At 43.0% G+C, this 10,033-nt stretch overlaps 1 protein-coding gene across 2 annotated transcripts in view; it reads left to right on the plus strand.

Moving 5' to 3' along the window:
• The window catches only part of LOC126412767 (zinc finger protein basonuclin-1-like), a 295,072-nt gene extending 293,971 nt beyond the window's left edge, over nt 1-1,101 (plus strand). For both annotated transcript variants that reach the window (XM_050082521.1, XM_050082522.1), the window contains 2 exons: nt 644-706; nt 793-1,101. The gene's annotated coding sequence lies outside the window, so the exon portion shown is untranslated. The remainder of the gene's footprint in view (nt 1-643; nt 707-792) is intronic.
• Nucleotides 1,102-10,033: the final 8,932 nt, after the last annotated feature.

A 10,033-nucleotide genomic window follows, 5' to 3' on the forward strand; every position in this document is an offset into this window, starting at 1 on the left:
TTGACGACCACTTTTCTATTACATTCCTTCTTTCTTTCTTTACTTTAAAAAAAATTCGAGAAGTTTCCTCACTCTCCCTCTGAAACATTTTTATTTAATAAAATGTTCTTTTCTATTGTGGAGCCACACAGATACAACGTTCTCTTGTGAGATCCCCAGGGACCCGGACAACTGCCCCTTGTCGTTCTGAAATGTTGGCGGTATCTTCGCAAGGGCAGGAAGCTGTCGGCTCGTTTGTCCTGAAAATTATAGACCTGCACGGGGAGCTGGCGCATTAGCTCGTCCACCTGGAACGTTCTCAACATCAACTGACTCACAAACACGGCCCTCACGTCATGGAATCCGGGAGAACCCGCTTCCCGGCACAAAATACACACCACACCAGGACAGACAAAAATAACTTGAAATGAAGTAAACATGATCCTATAGATTTAAATAAGGTGTCTCCAGACTTTTTGCTCACATTTTTCATAATTGTAGCACACGTTGTTCTCTTGATAACTTACACGTACAGCTGTTAGAGCCATAAAACAATTTCTTTGTCGCATAATATACTACATAAAAATCTAGTAACATTACGACAATTTGTCGTTGTTTTTTTATGCTTCATGCGATATTTAATTACTATCATTTTCACCTGCAGGTGTATCACTGCCGCATCATTTCGCAAACGGACAAGACTCGGATCAGAAACTCTGCAGGCTAGGTATGTTCACTGATCCACTAATGTGGAAACTGTGAAAATGATTCTTACATTCAAGCATCAAATAATTATGTTGCACGGTTTTACAGGGAAGGAAGGAATCTGAACAGCATCTCAGAATGTACTAGAAAGGAAAGAACTTCTCCTCACAGCCACTTTGCGTGCAGGATCAGTTCCAGAATTCAAACAGCAACAGGACCAACATCCAATGACGGTCTCTCTTCTCAAAGGAGCCAAGTGCGATGATGGACCAACACTAATGACTTATTATACGCTAGTCAAACAATGTATTTATTGAAGCCTGAAATATTCTAGTTCCTAAACTGAAGTACAAATGCGTTATAAATATTTATTTGTTATGTTTTTTCGTCGTTTTAAGAATGTACTATTATGTTAGTGCTTAGAGCTGTATTTTCTTGTATAAAGCTCTTTGAATATAAAAGCTGTAAATAAAAATAAAAACATTTGTATTAATCCTACGTTTTGCAAGACGAATACCTGAACAAATACAAATCATTTCCCAGTAATTTTGTTACCAATGCCATTAATCTAATTTCTCCTTTCACTACATTGTCAAATAAACAGGTTATTCATTTTATGTTGTTACATAGGAGAAGTTTTATTTCCAGCATCTGGTAATGGAATTCATACTTATCGTGGACCGGCTGGAGTGGCCAAACGGTTCTAGGCGCTACAGTCTGGAACCGCGCGACCGCTACGTCGCAGGTTCGAATCCTGCCTCGGGCATGAATGTGTGTGATGTCCTTAGGTTAGTTAGGTTTAAGTAGTTCTAGGTTCTAGGGGACTGATGACCTCAGAAGTTAAGTCGCATAGTGCTCAGAGCCATTTGTAAACCCACATACAGTCCATTTAGCATCTACAGTGGGACCACTTAAATTCACAGGGAGTGGACTGGAAGTATGACGCAGAACGTTGTTTTGTTTGTGTGTTATTAAAAAATACCTCACACACCTCGCTATAATACACTAAAAATGTTTCGCGTGGATTTGCGTTATCCTGGATTTTTAGAAACTGTCAATGTCTGAAACTACAAAAATCTTATGAATTTACCTCTTTAGTGGATTATGCCATGTACTTTACAATAGAATTGAAAAATCTCTCTGAATAACATCACATATCAAACATAGGACTGCGTACATAACACAAATCAAAACATTGTAGCTGTCACATCAGGAAGAAAAAACGCAAGTATGAAATCATCATTTTTCAACATGAGGCTGTTTGCTCAAACATTCCACAGGTGTACTCCAGCTTCATAGTATCCAATGCCGTTAGGGAGGCCATCGAAATATTCCAACGGACGACAACATCTAACGGTTCTGTGACTATAAGATTTGGAAGCTGGTACGGTGTGTAATTAAGGAGATGCTCAGCGAACACCCCTACCTGGTGACCAGGTGAGTTGGTGTAACTACAGATATCGACGCCATTGCCTTCACAGCCAGTGACGAGCGGACCTGGTCGCGCACAGCCTAGGGAACGGCTCGCAGGGGAATTGGATATAAGTCGTCCGCGCACCCAATGGAACCCAGTTCGTTAGCGCAGCTGACGATGTCGACATGTATGATCGCTGAAATATTGTGCTATTTGGGCAGTATTAACTGGCACTACATCCGTGGACTATTCAGTCAACAAATACACTGGGAGAAACTGAAGGATCACAGTGCACTACTTATTTACTAATATTTAAGAGGGCTAAATATATGCATTTTCATCAAACATCAAAGCAAAAGGCAACTTCATTGCTTTTACAACATTACAAAAATGCTTATAGGAGATTAAAAACAACAAGCAAGAATAAAAACTTCACGAAAAAATATTATTAAAACTGTCATGGCAATCGGTTCTTATTACAACTGACAATTTATTCAAAACGTAATAAACGAGATCAACGAATATTCAAAGAATGTTTTAAAATATAAAAACATAAGAAAAAATATGATGCACTAGAGGCAGTGTAGTGAAGCCCAGTCTTGGAAAGACTTCAGGCTTGCGGGGTTTAAATATCATGAAATGAAATGGTGTGATGGTGGTCCTAAACTACGTACCGTCAGACTCAGAGTTGAAATATTAAAAGTTTTGGCTGGTTTCGTTGTCTAGGGGCTGGGATACGTAGTTGCTGCATTACAAGCCAAATGCTGCTGAGTCTACAGTATATAATATGAATAGACACATGAATCGAATGGTCGAAGGTTCCTATCACTAGGCAGTTGCAAATGTAACGTACAAATTTATAAATGAAAGATTACAATTAAATAAAATCTGCAGGTACTATCCTAACTACTTTAAATGATGAGTACGATAGTAGAAGTACTTTTGAGAATGTGATATATTTCTGCAAAACGCTTATTGGTGTCGATGGTCCAGCAATTAAATAAAATATAAGTTGGAGAACAGGGAACCAATACATTCCTACTTCACGTAATTACTTATGAACAACAACATAGCTCGCGAGATATTCACTTCCAAACACGTACTACGTCTTCACTGCAGAAGCAACGGAAATTCACAGGTACGCAAGTCAGCACAACGACATATTTCTATCTCTCGCGACCAAGAGCGAACTGCTCCACTCCAAGTCTTTCCCGCGACTGTCGCCTCCAGCACCTCCCCTGTCCTGTGTCGTACTCCCTTCCATTCAATTCGGTAGTGGTCTCCCTAAGTTACGAGCGCTGTGATTGTCTAGAGGGCGCCCTTCATGTCACCAGACCAACCTACACTCACAAACATATTGAAACACATACGAAATACTGTATTTACATTAAAATAACTTGAAATTAAATAAATATTCTTACGGCTGGGCCATAAACAGTCTCTATCATACATTATTAAATACATAAACAAATTAAATAAACCTATATCAGAGGAATAGCAACAAAAGGTAGTCCAGTAGCCTAATGTCTCTGTGCTTTCTAAAACACAGTAAATATTTAACCAATTTCTTCATGAACAGTATATATCGGATATAAACAAAGACATAGACGAATAAATATATTTACAAGCATGCTGCTACCGTTTTTTCGTGTACCTGTGGAGTACTTTTGGCCTGACGCCATCGATAGTAATCGGCCATTTTGATCTCCAATAACTTATGTACTATTCAAGTTAACTGCCTGTAATTTATACCAATTTAGATTTACACTAATAGCTTTTTAAAGATACGTTGATCGAGACAATTGGATGAAGCGTTTAGATTTCGGAAATTCGTTGCAGTGTGTTACTTGTATAATTTAGACAGATACTAAACTTTAAACTAATAAACATATTGAAAATCTGATTACACCGTCAGAATCGTCGTGCAAATAATGGTAATGTACATGTTTCTTTTTGAGGTATCATCATTCCTCTGGCTACTATTAATTTCTATACGAAATGTGAAATGTCTGCCATTAAGGTTTCACAAAGTCCGCCATCTTTGGCCCTCCCAGTGCACAGTGTCACCAAGGAATTTCCAGCCACGTGCTCGATGGACCAAGCGCTGGGGCTCCCCTCATGCTCAGCTAACGTTCGGCTCCACGTGGCTGCTGCCGGGCCGCGGCTCTGACGAGCGTCCTGTGCGGCTGCCCCAACTCCGAACATGTAGTAATTCCAGGTCGCTTCAACTCGCCTGTTGCCTCACACGCTTTCAAATACCACTTCCAGATCAAACAGAACAAAAGAGAAGGTTACGATATGATCAAGGCTGTACATGCAACCAGTACAGTTTTCCCGCTTCTCTCTTTCCTGTCTCCAGTTTTCACTGCGCTACCTATAAGAGAGAATGGGAAAGAGTGGGGATGGAAGAGTGGTCGTCTTTCGCACTTCACTTGAGCGGTACGAAAAGGGGGGGGGGGGGGGGACGTGGCGGTGAGTAGAGGAGGGCATACTCTTTCGGTCGTACACCATTCCCGTTGTACCTCAAAATCGCAAGATAAAGAAGAAGTCTTCGGCGTGTATGCTCCTCTGGGGGTGCCTCTGCCTCAAGTCAGTACAGTTCTGTAAGCCTACAGAAGGCTTATCACTAAGGGGAACAACATATTAGGGTTCTCCCAACTTAATACTCCATATGTATTAGGAAATGCAAATGAATATCTTACCAAAGATTACAGAAAAAAATTATTTCTGCCATGTGCAAAGCTCATTCATTGAAATGGAAAATGTGTCCAAAACCAATATTAAAATTACTCTAGTATGGACAAAGACAAATTAGCAGATAATCAATCAAAGAATCTTCTACTAGTGGGGGATGAAATTAGAAATTTTGACTGGAATGCTCTTCAAAAATCAGCAAATAAACTAGACTCATAATAACTAACACTAATATGCACTGATCAGTCAGAAAATTATGAACACCTAACAGGCTCTATGTCCACCATTGTCACGGATAACAGCGGCGACGCTTGCTTTGGAAGCAATGAGGCCTTGGTAGGTTGCTGGAGGGAATTTGCACCACATTTGTACACACAAGTCACCTAATTCCGTAAATTCCGCGGAGGGAGCGATGAGCTCTGACGCCTCGTTCAATCACATCCCAGATGTGTTCGACCAGGTTCAGATCTGGCCATTCGGGAAGCCAACAGCTCAATTCGAACTCGTCACTGTGTTCCTCGAACCCTCCATCACACTGTTGACCTGGTGACATGGCGCATTATCTTGTTGAAAAATGCCACTGGCGTGATGGGGTGTACGTGGTCTGCAACCAGTGTACTATACTGCTTGGCCGTCATGCTGCCTTGCACGAACTTCAGTGTACCCATGGACGCCCACGTGAACTTTCCCTATAGTATAATGAAGCCGCCGCGCCAGCTTGTCTCCGTCGCATAGTACAGGTGTCAAAGAGCTGTCCCGCTTGAAGACGAAGGATTCGCGCCCTCTCATCGGCATGATGATGAAGTAACTGGTGTCTTCAGACTATGCAATGCTCTACGTCTGCGCCAACGTCCATTGCAACGTGCCCATTCCAGTCATAGTTGCCGATGTCGTGCTGTTGACATTGGCATATGCATAGGCTGTCAGCTGCAGAGGCTTTTCGTTAGGAGTGTTCGGAGCACTGAGTGTTCAGACACACTTGCACTCTGCCCAGCATCAAAGTCGGATGTTAGTTCAGCTACAGTTCACCACCTGTCCTGTTTTACCAGTCTGTCCAGTAATGCAATAATGATTGGCTGCCCAACTCCATGGCGTCTGGACATGGTTTCACTTTGATTTAGTCAAGTGTAGAAAAAACTCACCGCAGCACTCCTCGAACACCCGAGAAATCGTACAGTTTTCCAAATGCTTGTTTCGAGCTTCCGGCGCCTCACAATCCGTCCTCGGTGAAACTTAACAGTAGGAGGCGTCGACGTTGGGATCACAGATTTACTTCAGACTTCGCACACGTCTAGGAGGCCATTAAAGCAACACAATCTGCAAGTACATACTACTCTGGAAATACCGAGAAAATCGCAAGATAAATCTTACGCGTCTATTACGTGGCTCATGTAACTGTGCGTAGGTGCCACATGTTAGAGACAATGGTGGACAAGTGTTAGTGTTCGAGTTAGGTGAAGCGAACGTGTATGTGGCGACTGTTCGACTCCTGAGCAGCCCTAATTTTTGTAGTACAACTATAAATTCTTTGATATTCAAAAAATTTAGCCTACACTCTTCGTTCTAGCTACATAATGAAAGTGTCACCGCTATGTGGGTCCCAAAGGGGGCCTGCCTATGTGTCACGCAGCTCGAATCGTCGTGGTGCAAAGTACACTACTGGCCACTAAAATTGCTACACTAAGAAGAAATGCAGATGATAAACAGTTATCCATTAGACAAATATACTGTGCTAGAGCTGACATATGATTACATTTTTACGCAATTTGGGTCCATAGATCCTGAGAAATCAGTACCCAGAACAACCAACTCGGGCGGTAATAACGGCCTTGATACGCCTGGGCATTGAGTCAAACACAGCTTGGATGGCGTGTACAGGTACAGCTGCCCATGCAGCTTCAACACGATACCACAGTTCATCAACAGTAGTGACTGGCCTATTGTGACGAGCCAGTTGCTCGGCCACCATTGAGCAGACGTTTTCAATTGGTGAGAGATCTGGATAATGTGCTGGCCAGGGCAGCAGTAGAACATTTTCTGTATCCAGGAAGGCCTGTAGAGGACCTGCAACATGCGGTCGTGCATTATCCTGCTCAAGTTTAGGGTTTCGCAGGGATCGAATGAAGGGTAGAGCCACGGGTCGTAACACATCTGAAATGTAACGTCCACTGTTCAAAGTGCCGTCAATGCAAACAAGAGGTGACCGAGACGTGTAACCAATGGCACCCCATACCATCACGCTGGGTGATACGCCAGTATGACAACGAGGAATACACGCTTCCAATGTGCGTTCACAGCAATGTCGCCAAACACGCATGCGACCATCATGATGCTGGAAACAGAACCAGGATTCATCTGAAAAAATGACGTTTTGCCATTCGTGCACCCAGGTTCGTCGCTGAGTACTCCATCGCAGGCTCTCCTGTCTGTGATGCAGCGTCAAGGGTAACCGCAACCATGGTCTCTGAGCTGATAGTCCATGCTGCTGCAAACGTCGTCGAACTGATCGTGCAGATGGTTGTTGACTCAGGGATCGAGACGTGGCTGCACGATCCGTTACAGCAATGCGGATATGAAATGCCGTGTGACGAGGGCCTCCCGTCGGGTAGACCACTCGCCTGGTAAGATGCCTGTCATCTCGACTGCTAGTGATACGAGGCCGTTGGGATCCAGCACGGCGTTCCATTTTACCCTCCTGAACACACCGATTCCATATTCTGCTAATAGTCATTGGATCTCGACCAACGCGAGCATCAATGTCGCGATACGATAAACCGCAATCGCGGTAGGCTACAATCCGACCTTTATCAAAGTCGGAAACGTGATGGTACGCATTTCTCCTCCTTACACGAGGCATCACAACAACGTTTCACCAGGCAACGCCGGTCACTGCTGTTTGTGAATGAGAAATCGGTTGGAAACTTTCCTCATGTCAGCACATTGTAGGAGTCGCCACCAGCGCCAACCTTGTGTGAATGCTCTGAAAAGGCAATCATTTGCATATCACAGCTTCTTTTTCCCGTCGGTTGAATTTCGCACGTAATCTTCGTGGTGTAGCAATTTTAATGGCCAGTAGTGTAGTTCGGGATATCTTACAAGAGTGTATGCGTAAGGCATTTCGCAAATCACGAAGGTATACATTTTCAGGAAAATTCTATGCCTTTTTTCGTATACGCGTCGACAGCTGTAAATTTGTTTGCTCCAATAATAAAATTTAACACAAAATAGGAAGTAGTCAAATAACATGAAATTCAACAAAACTCTATCCAAATACACGTGGTTTTTTCTTACTTATATTACGCCTCGAATGTCATAAATTAAATAATATGACCTGTGACGAAAAAAAATATAAATTGAAAATTAAGTTTGAGTGGGAATCGAGCCGTCACCTCATACACGTTAATCTTAAGAAGCTCGAATGCTTTTTTTCTTAAAAAAAATCTTATTTTGTTTGTTGCAGTTCTTCTGGACGGACGTCTCATGACACCCATTTAAGTTCATCGTTGATTCATTCACTCAGTTTATTATTATTACTATTATTATTTTTACAGACGAGAGAAGACCCTCTGACCGAAGACGCTGAGCTACCGTCCAGGCACGCTAATAGCTTGTCCACCATGAACTCTAACGTCCGGCACCTACGCACAGGTACACAAGCCACACAATAGACGAGTAAAACTTCTCTTGCGATTTACTCGGAATTGGCGGAGTAGTGCACATTACTACTTGGACATCGTGTTGTTTTAATGGCCTGCTACAGCTGTAGAGCGAAATTCGTGATCCCAACGTCATGCCATCGCCTTCGCAGATAGATAGCGTGGCTTCCGACTCTAGGCACGGACAGGGCGCTCACTGAAACTACAGGCACCGAGAGTTTGTGTGACCAGAAATCACTCCTCGGCAGGTGACGCTGCAATCTACTGGACGGGTTTATATCGACAGTAGGTCGGTGGTCATAATATTCTGGCTGATAAGTGTACACTTCGTGTAACTTCAGAATACCTCTGCGAAACGGTTACATGAGCTTTCTCTCAAAAACGTCAGCAATTCTGACTTCAAATACACGGAATAACTTCATCATCTATGGAGAAGTTTCTAACCTATTCACGTAGAAGGTGGTTCACTTGTACATTATATACATACAGGGCTATTACAAATGACTGAAGCGATTTCATAAATTCATTGACATATGGTCACGACACACTACAGATACGTAGAAAAACTCATAAAGTTTTGTTCGGCTGAAGCCGCACTTCAGGTGTCTGCCGCCAGAGCGCTCGAGAGTGCAGTGAGACAAAATGGCGACAGGAATCGAGAAAGCGTATGTCGTACTTGAAATGCACTCACATCAGTCAGTCATAACAGTGCAACGACACTTCAGGACGAAGTTCAACAAAGATCCACCAACTGCTAACTCCATTCGGCGATGGTATGCGCAGTTTAAAGCTTCTGGATGCCTCTGTAAGGGGAAAACCGATGGATCGGTCGTGTTGGAGATCATGATCAGCAATTCATGCCGGCGGTTCAGGCGCTCAGTCCGGAACCGCGCGACTGCTACGATCGCAGGTTCGAATCCTGCCTCGGGCATGGATGTGTGTGATGTCCTTAGGTTAGTTAGGTTTAAGTAGTTCTAAGTTCTAGGGGACTGATGACCAGAGATGCTAAGTCCCATAGTGCTCAGAGCCAGCCAGCAATTCATGTCATGGCCTCCACACTCTCCCGACTTAACCCCATGCGATTTCTTTCTGTGGGGTTTTGTGAAAGATTCAGTGTTTAAACCTCCTCTACCAAGAAACGTGCCAGAACTGCGAGCTCGCATCAACGATGCTTTCGAATTCATTGATGGGGACATGCTGCGCCGAGTGTGGGAGGAACTTGATTATCGGCTTGATGTCTGCCGAATCACTAAAGGGGCACATATCGAGCATTTGGTAATGCCTAAAAAACCTTTTTGAGTTTTTGTATGTGTGTGCAAAGCATTGTGAAAATATCTCAAATAATAAAGTTATTGTAGAGCTGTGAAATCGCTTCAATCATTTGTAATAACCCTGTATATTGTCAGCGTAAAAGTAGTTGTACAGCTGATGCTATTATTACTCTTACCAAAATCTGAATTACTTTTTTATTTGTTTTGTGTTCGTACAAAGTACGATAGCCACCAAACGCTGTAACAACAAAGATAAACGCAACGCCTATACCTGTTACCCGTATACACGTTTCTTCTGGAGTTTACTTACACAG

The sequence above is a fragment of the Schistocerca serialis genome, chromosome 7 (genome assembly GCF_023864345.2).
Source record: "Schistocerca serialis cubense isolate TAMUIC-IGC-003099 chromosome 7, iqSchSeri2.2, whole genome shotgun sequence".
NCBI classification, from domain to species: Eukaryota; Metazoa; Arthropoda; class Insecta; order Orthoptera; family Acrididae; genus Schistocerca; species Schistocerca serialis.